Below are 23,577 nucleotides of genomic sequence, written 5' to 3'. Positions count from 1 at the left end.
ATACTTACTTAAAAGTACGGGATCTCCATCCTGCACAAAACCAAGACAAGGTGATCATCATCATCACTTTCATCAACGGCGCAACAACCGGTATCCGGTCTAGGCCTGCCTTAATAAGGAACTCCAGACAGCCTGGTTTAGCGCCGAGGTCCACCAATTCGATATCCCTAAAAGCTGTCTGGCGTCCTGACCTACGCCATTGCTCCATCTTAAGCAGTGTCTGCCTCTTCTTCTTTTTCTACCATAGATGTTGCCCTTATAGACTTTCCGAGTTGCATTGTCCTTATCCATACGGATTAAGTGACCCGCCCACCGCAACCTATTGAGCCGGATTTTATGCACACCTGACGGCCATGATATCGCTCATAAATTTCATCGTTATGTAGGTTACGGAATCGTCCATCCTCATGTCATCATCATCATCTGACGTTGCCACCATATATTTTGTCTTGCTTCCATTGATGTGCAGCCCAAGGTCTCGCCCCGCCTGCTCGATCTGAATGAAGGCAGTTTGTACGTCTCGGGGCGTTCTTCCCATGATGTCGATATCGTCAGCATAGGCCAGTAGTTGGGTGGACTTAAACAGGATCGTATCTCTTGCATTTTCCTCAGCATCACGGATCGCTTCCTCCAGGGCCAGGTTGAAGAGGACGCAAGATAGGGTATCCCTTGTCGTAGACCGTTGTTGATGTCGAATCGTCTTGAGAGTGATCCTGCTGCTTTTATCTGGCCTCGCACATTGGTCAGGGTCAGCCTAGTCAGTCTTATAAATTTTGTCGGGATACCGAATTCTCTCATGACCGTGTACAGTTTTACCCTGGCTATGCTATCATAGGCGGCTTCAAAGTCGATGAACAGATGGTGCAACTGTTGTCCATATTCCAACAGTTTTTCCATCGCCTGCCGCAGAGAGAAAATCTGATCTGTTGCTGATTTGCCTGGAGTGAAGCCTCTTTGGTATGCGCCAATGATGTTCTGGGCGTATGAGGCTATCCGGCCTAGCAAGATAGTGGAGAATATCTTATAGATGGCACTCAGCAACGTGATACCTCTATAATTGCTGCACTGCGTGATATCTCCCTTTTTATGTATGAGACAGATAATGCCTCGTTGCCAATCGTCAGGCATTGATTCGCTGTCCCATACCTTGAGCACAAGTTGATGAACCACTTGGTGTAATTGGTCGCCTCCATATTTAACCAATTCGGCTGTAATTCCATCGGCTCCTGGCGTTCTTCAGTTGGCGGGACCTCCAACTCGCCGATGTTCTGGTTGTTCAGTAGCTCATCAAAGTACTCAACCCATCGCTCTAATATGCCCATTCTGTCGGAAATCAGATTTCCCTCTTTGTCTCGGCAGGATGAGCATCGAGGCTTCATCCTGCTGACTTGTTGGTAAAACTTCCGCGCCTGGTGCGGTTGCTCCCTGTACTTTTCTAGTTGTTGGTTCTCCCAGGCTTCCTTTTTCCGTCTGTGAAGTCGCTTCTCCGCTCGACGGAGTTCGTGATAAGTCTCTGCGCGTGCCGGCGTTCTTTCAGAATACAACATTACTCGGTATGCGGCATTCTTCCGTTCCGTTGGTAGCTTACATTCATCGTCAAACCAGCCGTTCTGACTCCTTTTGCGGATGGGGCCAAGTATATTTGTGGCCGTATCCATGATAACGTTCTTCAGGTGGTTGTGAAGATCATTTGTTGATGCTTCATCTCCAGGTCCTCTGTTGACTGCGGTTATTGCGGCATCCATTTCCCTCTTATAGGTGTCGCGGAGGGTTGTGTTGTGGATGGCTTCAGTGTTCACTCTCACCTGATTGTCAGAGGGGATTCTAGATGGTATTGTTATTCGGGCTCGGAGCGCCATGCCAACGAGATAGTGATCCGAGTCTATATTGGCCCCCCTATATGTTCTGACATTCATCAAGGCTGAGAGGTGGCGGCGTTCGATCAACACGTGGTCAATTTGGTTGAAAGTGGTCCCGTCTGGAGAGGCTCACGTATGTTTGTGGACTGCTTTCCGCGCAAACCAGGTACTTCCAACAACCATTTCGTGTGACCCTGCTAATTGAATAGTCCGCAGTCCGTTATCATTTGTTTTTTTGTGTAAGCTATGGGAGCCAACGTATCGCCTGAATACGGGCTCCTTCCCTACTTGGCTGTTAAAATCCCCAAGTATGATTTTGATATCATATCTGGGACAGGCTTCGAGGGTTCGTTCTACTGCCTCGTAGAAGGTATCCTTCTCCGACTCTGCAGTCTCCTCTGTAGGGTCGTGAACGTTTGTGAGGCTTATATTTCTAAACTTGCCTCGCAAGCGCAGAGTGCATAGCCGTTCGCTTATGTTTTCAAAGCCGATAACAGCAGGTTTCATTTTTTGGCTGACTAGGAAACCTACTCCGAGCAAATGGTTTACTGGATGACCGCTATAATATATGGTGTAGTGGCTCTTCTCCAGGAAACCGGTCCCTGTCCATCGCATCTCTTGCAACGCTGTTATATCATATGTATATATATATGTATAGCTGCAGTCATTATGCTATTACCAACTCAAATTAACGGAATCCGAGAACTTGTTGGATAGTTTAGGATGTAAAAGGACACACGGAGATGAGGAAGTTCATTATCAAATTCAGAAGCGCAGTGTCACCTGAAACATCACGCTAACTAATGAAAGTCAGGTGAGGACGAGGTCTACGATGCTGCCAAAGCAAAGGTGAAGCAATATCTGAAGTCTTCAGTCATCCTTTGAGGAGGGATTACCTTAATCAAGAGTACAGTAGAAATAATTCCTATAAGCCGCTAAAAACTGTTGAAAATTCGGAGTAAAATAAAAAATAGCAAAGCAACTTTCCCCGGCGGTATACCCAAGTTGACTTCTAAGCCCAGGGCGAGTATATTTGTGGAATTGCACAAAATATGCTTAATGACTGGAACTGTTCTTGCGTCATGAAAACACCAGCAGAGAAATCGCTGACTTTCTAAACAATCTACCATCGAGCAGGTTTACATCCCTTTCGAACAATGTGATGAAAGTGCTAGGACGAGTAATATATAGCAGATAATATAGCACCACACTATGCAGGGTATGGGAAGCCAAAAAGCCACAAAAAAACAAACATTAAAGTCATCGGACTGGTTACCGGTTCAGTTGAAAAAATAATTTACGAAGCAAGTAATACCAGCAAGTATTGGGCAGTGATTTCCTAAAATGGGAGGGATGCACTCAATTTGCCCAATTAAAGCCTAATGAGAGATCCCCAGCAACTGTCAATATACCGAGTTGCCGAGCTGCATTTTCCATAGTTACGGTGGACTCAAGAAAGAAATTTTATCTCGGGTATGGGGATTCTGTATGTTACATTGGGTAATAAAGTGGTCAGCATTCTGCAAGGGATTATAACCCTAATTTGACTCAGCTGCTTGTCCTCAGCTTAGTTGACGGGTATTCGACATTCCGTCACGAAACAGATCTCTCTACAACCAGTAAGATTTGAATCACGACCCTACATTGTGACAACCGCGTGTTCTATCCACTATGCTATCTGAAAAGGAAGTAATCATATTGAGCAGAGCAGAGGCCATCAAATTGGTTAATGATAGACGCCAGACAAAATGCTAAGTAGGCAAGGAAATGTAACTGTACAATAGCATCGAGTGCGGGCATGTTCCTACAAATATAATTCAAAATATAAGAGCGCTACTCTTTGCCTGTGTCTTATGCCTTCAGGAAAATCTACGGTGACGCGGCTTTTTAATATTAATAATAATAATCGTTAGCGTAACAATCCATATTGGGTCAAAGTCTTGAAGTGTATGAGAGCACTTCATTCAAAACCGTTACTGTGGCAAATAATGTAATCAGCATTGCGCTCGCCCAAGATTATTACCCTGATTTGACTCAGGTACTCATTCACAGCTGAGTCGACTGGTATCCGACATCCAGTCACGATAATAAATTCTCTGCCCCCAGCTAGATTTGAACCGCGACCGGGTTTTTAAAGAACACTCGAAGGGGAGAATCGTCATATAGGTGAAAACAGCGGGAAAAATGGTCAGAAAAAAAATCGTCAAACTTAAAGCCTCATTAAGGCTTCCTTACAGATGCATTGAAATATAATTATAATCTCAAACAACCGGTCGGTGGGGGTCGTAAATAGATTTAGGCGGGACAGTCCAGCTGGCTACCCTAGGTACAATGGCATCCCGGCAGATATGGGGCATGTTTTATTTGATTATCCCATATTTATGATTGAAAAGCAGAGACTATGCGATGGATAGGAGTTTATTGCAGGAAACTAGTTTGTAAGAGAATTACCTAGAACTCAAACTAGGAGTTAACCAGTGGATTGCAGTTGGACTAATGTGGAATACAGCCTTCTGGGAGCCAAGCCTCTAGTCTACCAAGGCCGTTAGTGGGTGATGAAAGCCACACCATGTACAAGCGGGACCGCACACAAACTGGCCCATCAAAAGGAGGTACATTTCTGCAACACTGAGAGCTAAGTAAGTACACCCAAGAAGGGAGAAGTTGGGAAATCAAACAGTGCAACCAAGGTCAACATTGACTTACTGCGAAGACCACAATCAACAAAGGTCCCCGCTCAAAAAGTGGGGACGAGCAAGGGTACGTCTAAGGTCACTATATCAGACTTCAGCAAGAAGACAGGCCTTATTGGTACAAGTGCTAAATGGCATCTGCGCTATCAGAAGGAAGGCCTGAAACCAGAAGAGGTCCTCACTAAGGCTCAGGGCAGACCTAAGCTTTCAGCATCAGAGCCAAAGTAGTAGGAAATCAGCCAGGAAATGCTCGCAAGAAACCTATACCCGAGGCCAGCAGAGGGAAAATTCCAGGGCGGTCAGGGAACCATTGGACATGTCACTAGCTATGCGAGCATTCGACTGAGCATATTGCCGAAAGTATTTCCAGAGCAAATACTCACTCGTGACGAGAAGGAAATAATTGAGCACCCCATCGTTATGAAGATATGTGAGCGATGGAACTAAGAGCCCATGTCCAACTAGCATGCGCTTTCGACCAGGCCTTGTACTGGTAGATGGCACGAGTGAGAACACGGCGGGCTGTGATCGGGGAAGCAAAACGAAACAGTTTCAAGGAATTCTATGAAGGAATGGAACAAACCGCACTTATAATTTATTGGAATCATCGTAAGTAAATTAAACTGGAGTTCATGGATTTTGTCCACTGCCTTCTCTTAATAATAACCGTTGGCGCAGCAATCCAATAGGATCAGCGCCTTAAAGTGTGTTAGAGCACTTCATTCAAGACTGTAACCATACATTACAGTACACTATAAGAGGAAATGTGGTCAGCATTGCGGTCGTCCGAGATTATTACCCCAATTTGAATCAAGTACTCATTCACAGCTGAGTCGACTGGTATCCGACATCCAATGACAATAACAGATCCTACTGCAACCAGTGACATTTTAACCGCGACCAGCCATCCGGACAGTGACTTCTCTTCCTGTCTCTTTTTCTCTACTGAAATGGAAAAGCAATTTTCATTGTCAAAAATTGTTTGGCTAAAATGATTCGCAATTGCGTGCGTTCGACAAGTAAGTTGCTAACCTTACCACAAATGTATGCTGGGAAGCTAAAACAAGATTGGTAGTGGGGACTTTTAAACCACTGAAATCACCCGGCGTAGATTGCATTTTCCCAGCATTGGAACTATTGGTTTTTTCCAATAAACACTGAACTACAATAAATAGGACAACCAAAGCCCTCTTTCTTCTGAATGCATGAACGAAGCGTTACCGTTTGAAAGGATCATTCAGAAAACTGGAAACCTGACTTCCTCTTTCTACGGTTTTCGCAATCAAAATACAAAACTGACAATAAGGTTGTTATCAGTTGTAATGTGTCATTCCCACCCCCAGAAAGATGTGTAGAAGCATTCACTATGTACCTACCGCATAGAAAACTGAAAAACAGAATAGTGAAATCGAACAAAATGTTGCGAACCGTATCTTCGTCAAACCACAATCTCCTCTTCAAGATTAAAATGTGCTGCTGCTGTGATCTTAACTTACGCACTTGTTTTGTATTTTTATCGCATACACAGCGTAAAATTTATGGTTATTACGCACAAGACTATAGAGCGACAATATGAAATTGCCATTCAAACAAAGACTACAGTACGCCCGTATCCCTAAATATGGCTCACCTCACCAAATATGGCGCCCCGCGGTTTCATCGTGCCGTCATTAAGTAGTAAGCCAGACTCTCTGTCTCCGCTAAACTTATATTGTATATGACGGTTTCATTGCTTTCTAGATTACTTACTTAATTAGCGAAACAAATAGCCAAGAACAAAGATAAAACGCAAACAGAAACCATCGCGAGCACAGCTGCAAAATTGAAATTTATTTACAAACATTTTTCTTATCAGAACCGGGCAAAAACGAGAGATAAAGAGATAAAAGTCGGAGGAAAGCTCGAAATATCACAGAGTGCCCGGGGCGAGTGCCACTTGTGTGAAAAGCCGGTATCACGTTGACAAACATTTTTTTACTGACAACCCAAAACGGAAAATATCCCATTAATTAGCCAAAAATGCGAATCTGGAGAGATTACAACTGGTTCCTCCTCTCGAGCCAGAATTTCTGTATAATTTTGATTAATATTCAAGAACCAATAAAATAATCTACATAATTCATGGCAATAGAATGGCTCGAAAATAGAAAAAATATTTCTGTTCGCATGTGAAACCTTTAAAGCTGCTTTTTCGTGAATTCATCAGAGACGCATGAAATTCGCACATGTGGCAAATTTGTTGATGCTTGAGGATACTGGGAAGGTGACCTCCAAAGAATTTAACATACAAATTTGGAATAAATAAATAAAAATAAAGTGAACTTGTTCCTCAGAGCACTTGGGGAGCCGGCAGTAAAGCTCCATCCATTGTTTTGGCACCGGCATTTCAACGCGCCTTGGGGGTTATCTTTTTGACTGTATCATTCGGAATGTATAGACCAATATATTCTGCGAGTAGATATGTACATGGATGTGAGGATATTTTCTAGAAATCTGACCAATTCTTGCGCAGAGATCTTCCACTGTGATACAGTGTTTTTTTTAGCAAGAGTCGGGCTAAATTTAGAACATCCTTTCCCATAACTTTTTTTAAAAACAGTAGTGGACAGTGGGGGCACTAACTTGTTTCTGTTGGTGCACATTGTGCGGTCTAACGGAAAAAAATATAAGATTAATTCATATCAACACTTGCTTTCCGGTAATTGATTTTTTATCAGCAAACCTGAGTTTTTGGCTTATGCTGTTATCAAAATTGTTGTTTTTCATTCATAAAAGATTATAAATAATTTTGTCAATTACGCCCCCAACGTGGGCAATATGGGTTTGCTCTATAAGTTCACTATTTTTGTGCACAATTAAATCAACCAGGTTTGTGTTAAGATAACGCATATATTTATACTAATTCACCGTTCTATAATGCCTATTCACTATTCTTTTTCTAAATTATATTGTATGCTGACATGAAAGAGTTAAAGGCAAATGGGAAGCCAAGATAGTCCATAAATCATAGCCAAACACTATTTCCTCCAATATGTAGGTCTTCAACTTATGCCTTCCTTCTCTGATCTTTCAATACACTTAAGAGATCGAATATCAATAAAAAGTTAATAATCAACGTAGATATGAATATTTAGTAACTAAGGTGGTTGGGTTTAATTTGGCTTGACTCATAAACTGTGAACTCTACTGCATTTGTTCTAGCCGTTCTTCCTACATTCCTTTTTAAGGGTCGACGAGATACATTCATAATTACCTACATATCGATGAAGACCAACTGTAAGACCCTGGAGGGCACACCCTTCCTTCGTGCAACACGAATTTGACAATAGGCCAAAAAAGAGGTGCTTTCTTTTTCATTTAATAACACATGCGAGTATCACAGAAACCAATTCATTTTTAGGAATAGGTAAAAACCCAAAACCTTAAACCAAAAATGTGAATTATATTGCAAACCATATCCCAAAAAGCCCGCACGAAACTTAACTAACTACTTAGACGAACAGCGAAGCGATGAGTGCAAGGAGTCAAAGACTTGAAAAAATTGAATAGCTCATGACGCCTTAGCAAATAGTTCTAACCTTCAATTTGACTTTATACCTGCAATTGAGAACGCTACTCGGAGAAAGAGAGTGTGAATGACCGGAACATGTCGCGACACACTTCCAAGACAGTTCCCTGTCAACATAAACCACGTGATGTGAACCTAGTTTCACGAAAGTATCAGCTGTGCCTGGCTTTTCCGGGACCCTGTTAGGTAATTTGTCCTTGAGTTCCGGAATCAGCTAAATATAGATCAAACGCTACAGAACTGGGTACTATTGCCGAGAATACACCCACTCCTGATTGTTGCGACCGAGTGCGTGTATGTGTGTGTGTGTTTGAGGTGGGGGAAAGGCAAAGCCTCTAAGCACTCAGACTCTAGTGGTCCATTGTACTCTCTACCCGCTGTAGTTGTAGAACATCAGCACCAAAAATCTAATGTCTGATGCGTCCATAGGCGGGGCACTCACAAAGAAAATGTTCCGTGAATTCCGCTTCCTCATTACAGGAAGAGCACGTATCATCTTGGAGAGTACCTAAGAGTACCTATCTTGAATATATACCCAGCTAGTGAATTATGACCAGTTAGAATGCCTACAATACTCCTGTAAGTCTTCCTGCTTTTCGACAGGATTATTATTATTCTGTTAAGGGGAAGTCTCACTGTGTCCTTGAAAAACTATTGTCTCCCTTTTATTGGTTATAGTATAGCTATTAATCATAGTATCTCAAGCAAACCTATAACCATTAGGAATTTTTCTGCATTCTCTACTTCCAATTCTTTCAACTTTCCATCTGGTATTAAGTGTTCTCCCAGATGCCTCGACGTACTTTGCACAAGTGCCGGACACTGTCCCAGAACGTATATAGAGGTTTCATCTCGCACAAAACTTGCAGGCAGTGTCCGTAGATATCCCTAGCTTCTTTAGGTGATATATCAGCCAGCAGTCACCAATGGGAATTCCTACTATGATTCGGAGGTTCTTCTCGATGAGATTTAAGCAATCCTTTGTGGGCTGGGATTGGTATCCCCAATAAGCACCCTGGACTGCTCCATTCCTGGTAAGCCCCCCCCCCCCAGTATAGTTCCCTCAACCGTTCCTTTTCATTTTTTAATGTCGATCCCACAGAAGGGTTCGTGCCCATGTAAAGGCGTCCCGGCTCTTTTCTTGCCTAGTTTGTCTGTCGTCTCATTGCCTTCCACCCCAAAATCTAACTAGATCTTTTTGAACGAGCCAAGCGCATTCAGTCTCTCAAGGCTTTCCCATATCAGTTTAGAGTTCAAGTGGTTGGACCTAAGTGCTTTGATCGCTGCTTGACTGTCAGTCAGTCTGTGAAATGCTCTGCCCCCTGTAGTTCCTTTGGTGATTAACGGAAGCACATCTGTCTATGGCATATATTTCCGCCATGAATATATTTGTGCACTTACCCGTTAGCTCCAAGTACATTTTCCTTCGACCAATGACCCCGGCAACCGCTCCGTCCACTGTGAGGGATCCGTCAGTGTCAGAAGCTGGTTTAAACCGTGTCACAGCCACCCACTCCCAGTTTGTCTTGTTACTCCAACATGTTTCAAACTTCTTATCGATTTTTTTGTTGATGCTGGATGCTGTGAGTCCTGAGGCTGCACCCACTTGATGATGGACCGGACCACTTGGGAAGGAACTTACTTCCTCTCTTGTGGCCCACGAACTCCTCTTTTTTTGGGTTAAACACCCAAATATTTCAAAAAAGTTGACTAACGGTTTCGTCCAGGGCAAAGACACCTTATCGAAGTGAAACCTCGTTGTCATGTTATACCTTGGTATCAATAATTCGGGGTACCGCCTATAAAGAATATCAATCTTCGTTCGATTTAGGCAGCTCTCCCCGCTTCAAAGATACTCCCAGCCATGCTGAAGATTGCCCTTCTTGCCTTCATTTGTATGTGCAGATGGAAAGGGGTCAATCCCAAAAGGACATCAAGGGATGCTGTTGGACATGTCCTTTGGAGTTTGTGTAACTCCTTGACTTGTGTTCAGTACTTTCTGCCCATATTACCGCCCCATAGGTTGTCCGGATAGCTGAGTGGTTAGAGCACAAGGCTGTCGTACGAAAGGTCGCGGTTTAAATCTCACTGCTGGCAGTGGATTTTTCATCGTGATTTGACGTCGGACACCAGTGGACTCAACTATGAATGAGTCCCTGAGTCAAATCAGGGTAATAATCTCGGGCGAGCGCAATGCTGACCACATTGCCTTCTACAGTGTACTGTAGTGTACCGTTACGGTCTTGAAAGAAGTGCTCTAACACACTTCAAGGCCCTGATCCAATATGGATTGTTGTGCCAACGATTATTATTATTATAGGTCATCATTAGCCTTACTATTGCAGTTTATATACAAAGAAATATTTTCGGACTGCAACCCCATTTTTTTGCTGCTATGGACCTACAAATCATCAGAGCCCTAACAGCTTTCCAACATACATTCTCCAGAGTAATTTTTGGTCTAGCGTGATTCCCAAATATTTGACCTCTGTTTCTCGTTTCACCTCCATGTCATTTAACCTTATGGCTCTCAAGTGATCAAGCTTACGTTTGTTAGTGGATGGTACCATGGTGGTTTTGGCTGGATGGATACGCAGTCCTACCTTCCTGCAACAAGCCTTAATAACCCACAATCCAGTATCCTCATATTTGTCCCTACAGATTAAAACAATGTCGTCCGCGTAACCCTGGACCTGTATTTGTTAGCACGTCGAGGAGTTCGTCCACTACCATACTCCACATAAGCGGCGATAATACCCCGCCCTGTGGAAAACCTTGAGTAATATTCATGACAATAGAATTAGTACCACAGTGCTATTTCTTTTGTTTCTATGACATGTCGTAGTACATCCTTTAGCTGATACAGAGCAGTTTCGGTTGACCTCCTGCCCGGTAAGCATGTTGACACTGATGATTGCGGTTTATAAGGTGAGTTCTAATATAGTTGTCTATGAACTTCCCCGCCGTTTTGGATAGGAACAATGTTAGGCAAATTGGTCTGAAAGACTCAAGGTGAAAAGGAACCCTTTTACCCGCTTTCAGAATAAAGACCACTTTTGCCCGATTCCATACCTTGGGTATATATCCCAGGGCCACACTGGCGCTTACCACCTTCAGAAGAGACTCTAAGATGATTTCTAGGGTTCTCCGGTTTAGTGCTGGGAAGATGCCATCTACTTCGGTTGATTTCAGTGGTTTAAAAGTTCCCACTGCCCACCTTACCCTAGCTTCCGAACATACCTCTTTTGCTAGTTTCTAGTTCTCCTTTTTTCCCATTTTATTCATTGTTAGGGTGTCAGGCAGAATGTTGTCGCCTGCTACCGTCGCCTGTTGCCAGGAAATGAGTTCTGAGAAACAGGTATACTCTATCATCCCCATTCTCGGTAAATGTCGCATCTTCGTTCTTCAAACAGGCAGAAGCTATTACCCTGTCTTTGGCTACAGCTTTGTAAAGCCTTCCATCATCTTACCAATCCTCATACATCGGAATCCAACTGCTCACGAGTTTCTAGCGCAGACTTTAGAAGAAAACGGATCCTGGAGACGACAATGAAAACTCGGTTCATAGTTTTGAACTTGTGCTCCACACCACCTTCTGGAGTCCAGGCTACGAATGGAACATTCACGACGTAGCTTAAGTACTGAGGAAGAAAGTAAGTAGCTTTCGAAATACGTATTTACTAACTATTAAAATATATTGTAGTAGGAGCAAGCTACCTAGTTTTATTTTTATTTAGAAGAACTACAAGCATCGGAACGATAACTATTTTTTCAAATATGTACTACCAAACAGATTTGTTGTGATCAATGCTATTTCTCGGCATACATCGAGCTGGCACCATCCCTGCGCGTAAAACGTCCCAAGATGAGCAGACGGTCGACGGCACTGAGCACACATTTTTTGGCCTTGTGGAAAGTGGGCTAGAATTCGTTACCAACTCCACGCAGACACAAAGGACTACCTTGTGGAAGAGATGCCTAGGAGCGCAGGCAAACGGAATTACCTGCGGGCTCTTCCCACGAAGATGATTGAATTCAAGTAGCATAAGGTCGGATAACAGAAGAACACACGATCTAGTTAACATATGTACACTGTGACGTCAAGAATATCAATCAACGTCGAGTGATGATCTCGATTTGATCTGTATATAGCCTTTTCTGAACAATCTAACCGAAACCATGTCAAACAAGTCGGAATACCGGAAGCTCACGCTTCGGGTATAAAGGTTTTGTGTTCATCTTATGTAAGAAACTTCAACGCACATTTTTCTGTCCGTATATAGCTACAAATCCAATATAATCCTTCATATTTTTCCTAACTACGAGACATACGTACATATTACAGCCATAGTTATCACGCTCACCCTAAACAAACAAACTGCCTATTACCGAATACTGTACACATATATGCACGTATATAAATTCGTACCCATGTTTCCGATTTACTTCTTTGGATTAGACACTACCTGCAAAGTTCATTAGCACGCATATATTATATACCTACATACACACATGTCTGGCTGACAAATAACTAAAAAACTAAAACAAAATAATTCTCTGCGACCCAATTCATAAGAACTCATTTCGTTGTGGTATTGAATTGATATGTCATGATGACGTCATGCAGGTTATAGAGTGCACGAAATTCACAAAAAATTGTGAAGTTTCAACCTCTATAACTTTGTTAATAATAGTTGGATTTTCTTCAAACTTGACCAAACTGTGCACTATGTTCTTGATTACACGCATGGTAAATTTTGTACTTCTGGGATGAACATAAGGGGGGTGCCGGGTAAATTTCTAAAATGTGGAAATATACTATTATTAACTTTATTTGTGCAGATATCTGAACCGGATATATTTTGAGGCCTAGATTTCGTAGAGATGCATCACCGTAATTTTTTTCAGATTTTTCGGTTGGATAGGTTCTGAGAACGAGACCTGTTACACTTTTTGGGGGTCATATTTTGAACGCTCACTCCCCTATGTTTCATCTAATATCAAATATTGAACCAGATTCGAAAAGTACTAATTGAGACCTTTCATTTGATACCCTACATAGCTACATTCTGTGAAAAAAAAATTTGCACCTTCCATTCACATGTACGGGGAGCCCCCCCTTAAACTAAACAAGATGGCGCCACTTCCTGCATGTAAAGGGAACACCAGATTACATACTTTCACCAATTTTCGTGACAATCGGTCTAGCCGTTTCCCAATAAATCGGGTGTGACAGACAGACAGACAGACAGACAGACGGACAGACAGACACCGTCTCGATTCTAATAAGGTTTTGTTTCATACAAAACCTTAAAAATGAAAACAATATCAGATATTGCAGGCAGTTCAAATAAATTTTTCCTCAATCCCAAGTCATATAATGTGAGAACTCAGCGACAAATGTCACTTCGTCGCTGATCCATTACGTTGGCCAATTATCCAACAAAATGTCCAACAACATGTAATATCCTCTTACCAAATGTGGATTGGAAAATGAAATCATGAAGGGAGGATGTCCTTAAATAACGAAGTTAAAAAGGCTTTGCGAGTAATATTCAGAGAACCTTGGGACAATCTAATCACGCCCAATTCAAAACGTCAAATTTTAGGTAAATGTGATTTGATGGGACTCCCAAGAATGACACAAATTGATAATAGGTCGAATCTGTCAGTTTTGTGCAAACTTGCTGCAATCTGAGACTTTGAATGTCAGTATCATACTAACGTCTGACGTATTAAATGCATAAACGTTACGAGGTAGGTACAAATGTCCACCCAAATATTCTAAAACCTTTCTACATAAAGCGTCGAACTTCAAGTTTTCTACTTGTTTAAGTTGAGTTAGGACTTTCACATAACCCATATCCTTTTGAACTTGTAAAAATAAATGGCGCGACAACCTAATTCAATATACACCCCACACTGTGATTAGTGAAAATCTCTCAAGAGAATGAGTAAGTTTTCTAAAGTTTTCTTTGCGACTTCTGACCCAAAAAGTGTTTTTGAATTTTCCCACGATCTCACATCTTCCTCTTCTTCTTTAGCCTTTGTTTGTGTCGCGGTAATTGTTCTGGATGTAGTTAGACGGCTCTCAAATCACCATCGAGCATACAAGCAATCGTTGTTTCGATTTGCCTTTTGGTCGTTTGCCATCAACTTACATACTCAGGCCAATCTTAGTTAATGACTCCCTTTTAGTACATAACCACACTATCGAAAAAGCTTTTCTTGCAATTTTTCATTCGAATATCGATTTCGGATATTATAATCGCGCATTTCAACATTCATCCAACACAACATATGTGTCTCCACTATCGCGTTCATTATCTTTGATAGTCGGCCAGCACTCAGAACCCTAGAAGAGATAGGGTGGACAACACTGCGGTAAATTTTCGATTTAAGACGTTCATTGATATGAGGACCACAAAAAAGCGCCAGTTGTAAGACAGCACGTCATCCAAGTTGGGCTAAGGTGTGAAGCAACTTAATTGCGTTGATCCAAAATACTTAAATCATTCAAGGCTTGATAGGTTGAAGTCGCTAACAGTAGATGCTCTGAGATGGCAAGAAGGGGGATGGGTACAGCAACCCTATCGACTAAATCAACATCAAGTGGCCAAGTAGAACCTCCACGGGAACTCCATACTGATTTGGTAGTTATGAAGTAGTAGGTGAATGCTCCAAGACCTTGGGTGATCTTACCCGAGTATGCGCGGGGACTCATCTGAAGCGATGATAGACCAGTAGCTGCCAATACAAAGCTTTGTATTGATGAAGGGAGTAAGTTGCTCCGAAATATATATCTACATTGAAAAATAAAAATTGTAGTTTGGAGGAAACTACTGGTGTATCAATGTTAGGCTAGACTACAAATAGTAGACAATATCTAACTTTACCTGAAGTGGCTTCAGCCACGAAACCACACCAGAGGTTATCTGGTATCATGGCAACCGGGATAGCAGGGGGAAGAGTTCATATTTTCCAGCAGTATTCCTGGGGCATGTGTTTGCGGCCCGGTTATTTGCGGTCGGCCACCTAAGTGTAAATTTCTTAGAGGTTATGGTTATGTCCACATCGCGTGCAGAGTCCTTCGAGTCCCAAGCGTAGAGTTGCACGGCCCGGTTATTTGAGGTCGACCACCCAAGTTTAAATTTCTTAGAGGTTATGGTTATGTTCACATCGCGTGCAGAGTCCTTCGAGTCCCAAGCGTAGAGTTGCACTGCACAACTGAAGTGCCGCAGCTCTAAATTCGGTAGAGACTTTACTTAGGTCTTGCGTCTAACAGAATGAATGCTGAGTCTATAACCAGTATAACCTAGGCTTGTCACAGATTGTCAATCCGTGTCTTAAGAACACCGCGGAGTTAAGCCGACAAGGTTGATACTCACGTACAACCACCAGAACATAACTGCCACGTTTCGCGTGAGAGTGCCCGTGACAAGGACAAAGACGAGTGGTGTGAAAGCGCTTCCTTGATGCATACCGATAAAGGCACGAAACAATTTTGATATGCCTGCCTAATTTCGAACTTTACTTTCGGATCCCGCTAATGCAATTTAACTCAAAGCACGTATGCAGATGAGTTGGTCTGTCACACAGTAAAACACTACAGAAATGCATCGTTAAGAGGACGATGCCTTTCACGGTTCTCTGTGAGTAGCAACAATATTAACAACAATTTGAAAAATAATTTTCTGATCACTTAAAAATGTATTTTGATCCCTAAGAAAGTCTAGAGCTTAATCTTGATATTAGTTTAACGATTATCGAAACTGGTGGCCATCATCTTACATCACTTGATTCTTAGCCACAAGATTCCGCAATGATTTCGAAATTTGATGGTTAAGTTCGATATGATATCCATTAGAGATTCATTAACTAAATCAATTCCAAATAATCTGCAAAATATGATAGTATCAGGCAGTATCAGCTCTATGTAGTGAGTGGCGCCAGCAGTCACCAAACCGTCCTGCTGATTATCCATGATTTTAAATTCACTTTTTTCCGTTAGCGCCTTTAGTTTCCAACCACTTTTAACGGGCCCGTTAATTAAGGGGGTCATCCCGTGTCGGATCCGAGGAACCGATTATTTTTTTTTGACATCAATTGTATCTAAATATAGTGTAGAATATATGGGCAAAGTGATTTTTTGATATTCGGAGTCGTTCGGAAATTATAGCGTTAAACACAACACATGTCACATGCCACGTTTATGTTGATCGCCGTAATAAAGCGCATATTTATCGGTCCGAATGACTTCGCTGAAATCATAACAATTGAAGCCAAAGCATTGCATGTGTTTCTTCAAGAAACCTAAAGTTTATGGACTAGATATAGCAGATTAATGGTCAGTTAAGATTTTATGGTTAAAAATCGCATTCTACTTTTTAAATACGTTTTTCTCGAAAGTGCATGTTGAAAATCTGCTGCAACCATAGCCCAAAATCTATCTAATGAAATTCTTTGAAATTTTTACGACTTATTCAGAACATATTTCTACGGTCCGCAAACTAGGATAATTGCGATTCATTCAGTAGTTTTTTTTATTCATTAAAGAAGCCTTGAAAAAACAACAAAATTCACAAAAAAGTTTAACAAGGCACCAAAAATTTAGCTTTCAATATTTTCTCATAATCCTAGTTTGTGGACTGTGGCTAAGCCCGCATTTGTACCTTTATCCAGTTCTTCATGAAAAATTTATGAAAAAAGCGGAAAAAATGGCCTTCACACGGGATGACCCCCTTAAATAATAATCGTTGACGCAACGATCCATATTGGATGAGCACTTCATTCAAGACAGTAACGGTACACTACAGTACACTGTAGGAAGCAATGTAGTCGTTCGCGATTATTACCTTGCGCTCGTTCGAGATTATTACCCTGATTTGACTCAGATAGTCGTTCACAGCTAAGTCGACTGGTATCCGACATCCAATCACGATAACAGCTCTGTTACCAGTGAGAGTTTAACCGCGACCTTCTGCTATGCCATCCCAGTGCTCTAACCACTTTAACCATTCGGGCACCTTAAATAACACATTATTAGGTTGTTGCACAAGAAATGGCTGATTTGGCAATCAAGTGAAGTTAGTTGCGATTTTGCTGTATCAAACCACCACCAGTTGGTCCTATTGGTGTCGGATAATAAAGTATAAATACTCCTAAATTTAATCAAGGAGTTATTTCAGTTTTCACCATCGTTGTGATAACGGTGAATAAGAAGGAAAAAAAGGATAAAAAGAGCCAAGAACGTATACTTTTTCTGTATGAGTTCAAACTCGGTCATAAAGCAACGGAGGTGACCAGGAACATTAACAGCGCATTTGGAGCTGATACGGTAAGCGAACGAACCATGCGGCGGTGTTTCGAAAAATTCCGGTAAGGCGACGTGAACCGTAAAAGTGAGCCACGTGGACATCCAGGACCATCAATTGACATCGATCCGACACACGTCAGTCCGTGACAGACATTGCAGAGAAACTGGGTATACACTATTCGACACTTTCCCGGCACTTGCAACAACTTGGAAAGGTTAAAAAGCTCGACAAATGGGTTCTGCATGCCCTTACGAGGCAAAACGTGGCGCTTCAGATGGAAATTTGCAGTTACTCTCCTGCAACAGAAGCGATCCCTTTTTGCCCAGAATAGTGACATGTGATGAAAAGTGGATATTATACGACAATCGTCGCCGATCAGCACGATGGCTAGATTCTGATGAACCACCGAATTATTCGCCGAAACCGAGCCTCCATCCGAAGAAGATAATGGTGACTGTTTGGTGGTCTACAGCTGAAGTTATCCACTATTATTTTTTGGCACCTGGAGAAACGATAAATGCACAGAAATACGGTGCCCAACTCCAGAAAATGCACCAAAAACTGAGTATTCAACGGCTGAGATGGTGTGCTACTCCTTCACGCCAATGCACGACTTCATGATTCCAGAATAACGGTTCAAAAGTTGAACGAATTGCAGTATGAGACTCTGCCTCATATACCATATTCACAAGACCTTTCGCCAATCGACTACAATTTTTTTAAGCATTTGGATAATTTTTTGGCGGAAAAACAATTTAGGAATGAAGAGGCCATCAAAATTGCCTTCGACGAGTTTATCAACACCCAAAAATTGGACTTCTACGAAACTGGCATACATGCTCTTATATTTCGCTGAGAGAAGTGTTTTGAATCGACTGATTCCTATTTTGATTAATTAAATAAATTTTTGTAAGCTTTACAGTGGTTTAAAATTTTAGTACCAAATCGGCCATTTCATGTGGAAAAACCTAATAAATAAGTTTTTCAGAAAAACTGCCAGTTCCTGCATACTCCTTAGCAGCCTAGTCGCAACCGTGATCTTAAAGGGGTCATCCCGTGTGTCGGGTTGGAGAAATCGATTTTTTTTCTTGCATGAATTGTATCTATATATAGTGGAGAATATGTGGGCATAGGGATTTTCCGATATTCCGAGTCGTTCAGAAATTACAGTGTTAAACAGGTAAGGAATCTGCAGCCGCGGCTAGAGTACTCGATGAGAAAGAGCATGGGATCTTTTTTTACCTGTTAGTTTTTTACCTGAGCCTTATAAATTCGAACACAGGTATAAATATAAAAAGATGGAAAACCAATCAATTGTTTAAACTTTTTTGCTGTTTGGAATAAAAAGGATAATCCAGTCTAAAGTGAGCACTGAAAGGATTTCAAGCTATACTCAGTTATATTTTGTTGTAAGTATTGTGCTGTTTATGTGTTCAGTGATTTTTTAAATAGATCGTACGAAGGGAGATCGCTTTAACGTTCAACGTCATGCTCGCACTAAAAAACAAGTATTTCATGGGAATCGATACTTATCAGAGAAGAAAAAGGACTTCGAATCAACATCAGCAAAGAAACTTTTAGCAAGCATGAACATGGATGTTCCAATTGAGACAAGTTTTGTATACTGCATATCGGATTTTGCTGGAGTTTTCTCCGGTATTTCTGCAAATAATAAAATATACGTAGTAGTAAAAAAGGAATGCGCAGGACATGTCGAGAAAAGAATGGGAATGTGACTTAGAAATGCAAAGAAGAATCACAAAGGCATTGGTGGAAAAGGGGCTGGAAAACTTACTGATAAGGTAATTAACGACCTCACTACATTTTTTGGGCTAGCTGTTCGTCGACACGCAAATTCGATGGCAAGAATGAAGTAAGAAATTTGGCCAATTTTCTTCCATAAATGTTTTACAGACGAAAATCCTCAGCATTAAAATTGTCCAGCAGGCGAGAACAGTTGGTGCAAATGGTGCACAGCGGAAGCTAAAGGAGAACTGGATAGTTGCCACCACGAGAAGGCACCTTTGACTGAAGACTTTCAAACAGTCATCAAACCAATCTACCAAGATTTGTCACGAGATGATCTCTTGAACAGATGTTTAGGAGCAGAGACCCAGAATAACAATGAGTCGTTAAATGCATTGATCTGGAATTTCGCTCCTAAATACCTTCATTTTGGGGCCAAGGTCGTAGAAATAGCCACTTTTCTGGCTGCAATTATATTCAATGAAGGATTCAATGGCATTCTCAAAATTCTAGTGACAATGGGATGTTAAGTTGGTCAAATATGTCACGTTGATGCCGACCGCCGTAACGAAGCGCAAATTGGGCAGTCCGAACGACGATCGACTGACCTCGCTAAAAGAGGCAGAATTGAAACCAGAGACCAACAATCGGCCTTACAAGAGGGTGCTCTCTATAGACCAGGTATAGCAGATTAATGGTGAGTTCAAATTTTACTGTTGATAATCACATTTAAATTTTCAAATGCGTTTTTCTCGAAACTGCATCTTGAAAATCGGCTGCCACCATAGCTCAAAATCTATCCAACCAAATTCTTTGAAATTTTCACAATTTCTTTAATACATATTTCTACGGTCCGCAAACTAGGATAATTGCAATCGGACTGGTCGTTTTTTTTTCATTCATGAAAAAAGCCGTAAAAAAACACCAAAATCCAAAAAATTAAGTTTAAAAGCCCACTAAAAATGTATCTTTTAATATTTTCTAATTATCCTAGGTTGCGGACCGTGGAATATTGTCCACATTAAAATGCCGTTTAGTTTTTTTCTCTCAGATGAACACAGCGCCCTCCAGCGTGGCAGCAAAAAAACACCTTTTTTTGGAAATGGGTGCATAAATTGACACGTATTCCGAAAACTAGCTACGATATCAAGCTAAAAAATTTATCACATATACTAGGGATATCAATAAACATATGTTGAAAAAATCACGTTTCTATCTTCATCCAGTCCTTCAAAATAATTTTTCAAAAAAAGGCAAAAAAACGGCCTTCACACGGGATGACCCCCTTAAGCTAACCAAAATGAATCTAGGCATCTTTACTCCGTTCAGAAATAGAGTTAAGGTTATCTGGCAATCATATCTTATTGAATCCTCGGCTGAGGTCCTGGCCCTTACTTGGACTATAATGTTTTTGAAGCTAATGATATCCGAACGAAATTTGATTGATTGGCAAGATATTGTTTGTCATGTTGAAATATGCTCTACAGAGACTAATCTTTGCAATGTAAAAGTTCCTTTTCGAAATCATTTTTACGCAATTTCAAAGTATAATTACTGATGCGTCTCTCTGGGAATGGCGCCACTGTTCATGAACTTGAACCTCCCTTTTCTTTCCGTATGCCTTCCTTCGCATTTTAAGTGGCGCACCCTCCTTGCCTCCTAATCGTTCCGAGCATAATAAATTCGATATCTTTATTTAATATTGGACAAACCACCGTACCAGAACCATTTTCCTGCAAAAACTCCAAATAACGTACAAACAGAACACGCCCCGAAGCACTCGGAAGAATTAATTAAGCAAATTTAAAGTGGAAATCATCGCAATTAATTTTCTGATGCGAGCGACCAAAACTCCGCATCCATGGGCTCACCTGGCTCCGAAAGAGCCCAGAAGTCTTCCCATCATCAATCACCGCCTCGTTCGCGTTCTTATCGTCTCCCCAGCCCAAAACCCGACCCCGTCATAAATCTCCACCGAACCAATTCAATAACTCTTTATTGACTCACCGTACGCGGAGGTAACCGGTCCATTTGCTCAAAGAACCGCTTTTTAAATTATCGCCTACCTGGGTCGCTCCCCACCGCGCCTCCCCCCACGAGTGCATAAACATTAAGCGCACACTGCTCTCCATGCGTGAGCAGTAAAAGCTATTAAATATGCAAAAGTTGTCTGGATCCAGCATCCACCGGGGTCTCGGCGAAAAAAAAACTGAAAAGACCAGACACAACTCAAATTTTATGCTCCCGTGATGGCCACGGGCTGCTCCGTTTATCGAGTCCTCCGCGCTCCAGCTTCCATATAATAAAATTTCGATGAAACAAGAGAGAAAGCAATAAAAAAACTCGATGTCGCGCGAAAGCTCTCGGTGAAGTTCACCACGGCAGCTACGGTTCATGCATACAAACGAATCAGCGAATTTCTCAATGGACCTTGTGTGCGGTGCATCTTTGTGTCGTAAAATGCTATCCGTCCTGGATGGTGGCGACAGTCACGTCAAACCGGTCCGCGGTTCGAACCTCGAACCCCCCAAATAAAAACAAACAGAAAAGCTCACGCAACCGGTAACGGCCACAGATTAACGGCGAAAGTGGTAAAAGGAGAGAGCGAGAAAGCAGGATAACACGTGGTTACCGATGAATTTACACAGATACAGTTGCGCCAGATGCACTTCAAGCTAAGGTGGGGAAATGTACTAAATTTATCTGTGTCGGTGAGAGATGCCCAAGTTTCAGATTCTCTTGGAGCTTAGGAGGAGAAAAGTCCTCACTTGAGAAAGATTGAACGAATCTCTGAGTTTGCAGTGCTAGAGACTGTGCCGAGTTACTCGCGCTTATCCACCCCCTCAAAAAACGGTATATTCCGCCGCTCTCTCTATTCACCAATGCAATTTTGGAGCATTCTCAAATACAACCACGATATTGTCGTTATTATGTAATTCACACTGCAAAAGTTCATTACTACCGCCTGTGGATATAGCGGAGAGTGAGCGCCAAGATGACACCTCGTGCTCGGTGCACGGGCGGAGGATAATACTCGCCGTGGAAATTCTGGTTTAATGAAGAGAATAGACGGTGATACCATATGAGATCCATAAATCAAATATTCAATTGGCCCAAATATGTGTGTGTGGCAAAAAAAATAATCCTAATTCTGAAAGTATATAAGATATTTTGGCGGTTTACTGGTCAATATTAATAACAACGAGCCTCACATGCTATTAGTTGACAAAACTGTCTGGTTCAAACCATGGAGAAATACATCTTTTGCAAACATACTCGATGTTGCGGAAAGTTCTCGACAGACTTTATAGCCTACCACCAACCGCCACCACCAAAGCCTCTGTTTGCCAGGTTTTGTGTGAAACAAAACGTTATTAGAATCGAGACGGTGTCTGTCTGTCCGTCTGTCTGTCTGTCCCTTTTTTTTTTTTTTTTGAATGAGGTGGAAATCTTCAAAAGACTGGCCTGGGCACGCCAGAGTGTGGGATTTTTACCCACTAAAACCACCCCCGACTCCCCCTCTACCCCGTGGAACCACCTTTAGGTATTATATCACGGGGCGGAGTTAGCTCCAACGACCCTTTTCTGACTGGTCCCATCGCTGTTGCCATTTGCTTATGGATCTCCTTCTTTCGGCTTTTTTCACCTGCGATAGGGGAGAGATGGACCTGGTGTTGTAAATGTTCATCATTTCGGTTGCCAGGATGTCAATCGGCATCATTCCCGAGATGACGAATACTGCATGGTCTGAGACGGTGCTGAAATCAAAACACACCCTTAAGGCTGATCTTCTGTAAATCGTACTCAGTTTATATGCATTGCATTGATGCCTGATGGCATCAATGGTTGATCTGGCTTTACGGAACCCATACTGCTTATCTGAAAGGCCCCCTTGGCTCTCAACAACTGGGAGTAGTCTATTATAAATAACCCGCTCCAACATTTTCCCCATAACGTCTAGAAGACATATGGGTCTATAGGAGGACGGTTCCCCTGGTGGTTTGCCGGCCTTAGGCAGCAGCACCAGCTTCTGCCGCTTCCACGGTGCCGGAAAGATACTCTCAGACATACACGTTTCGAACAGCTCTGCGAACATATCCGGTCTACATTTGACGGCAAGTTTGAGGGCCTTATTCGGTATGCCGTCCAGACTCGGGGCTTTGCTGCCGCCTATTCGATTGCAGATCTCCAACAGTTCGTCCCTGGTGGCTGGTGGAATCGGCGTCACATTCAGGGCACGCTGGAAAGTGTCAATACCCTCTTATTGGGGAAATAACCCCTGGATTATTTTCAACAAGAGTGTAGGGCACGTGATCTGCGGAAATGATCGGCCTCTGAACCGTCCTGTCACGATCTTATAGGGGCTACCCCACGGATTTATGTCCGCTTCCGAA

Source organism: Hermetia illucens, chromosome 1 (genome assembly GCF_905115235.1).
Source record: "Hermetia illucens chromosome 1, iHerIll2.2.curated.20191125, whole genome shotgun sequence".
Taxonomy (NCBI): Eukaryota; Metazoa; Arthropoda; class Insecta; order Diptera; family Stratiomyidae; genus Hermetia; species Hermetia illucens.
The sequence above is the reverse complement of the archived record's forward strand: the minus strand, read 5'-3'. Positions refer to the sequence as shown.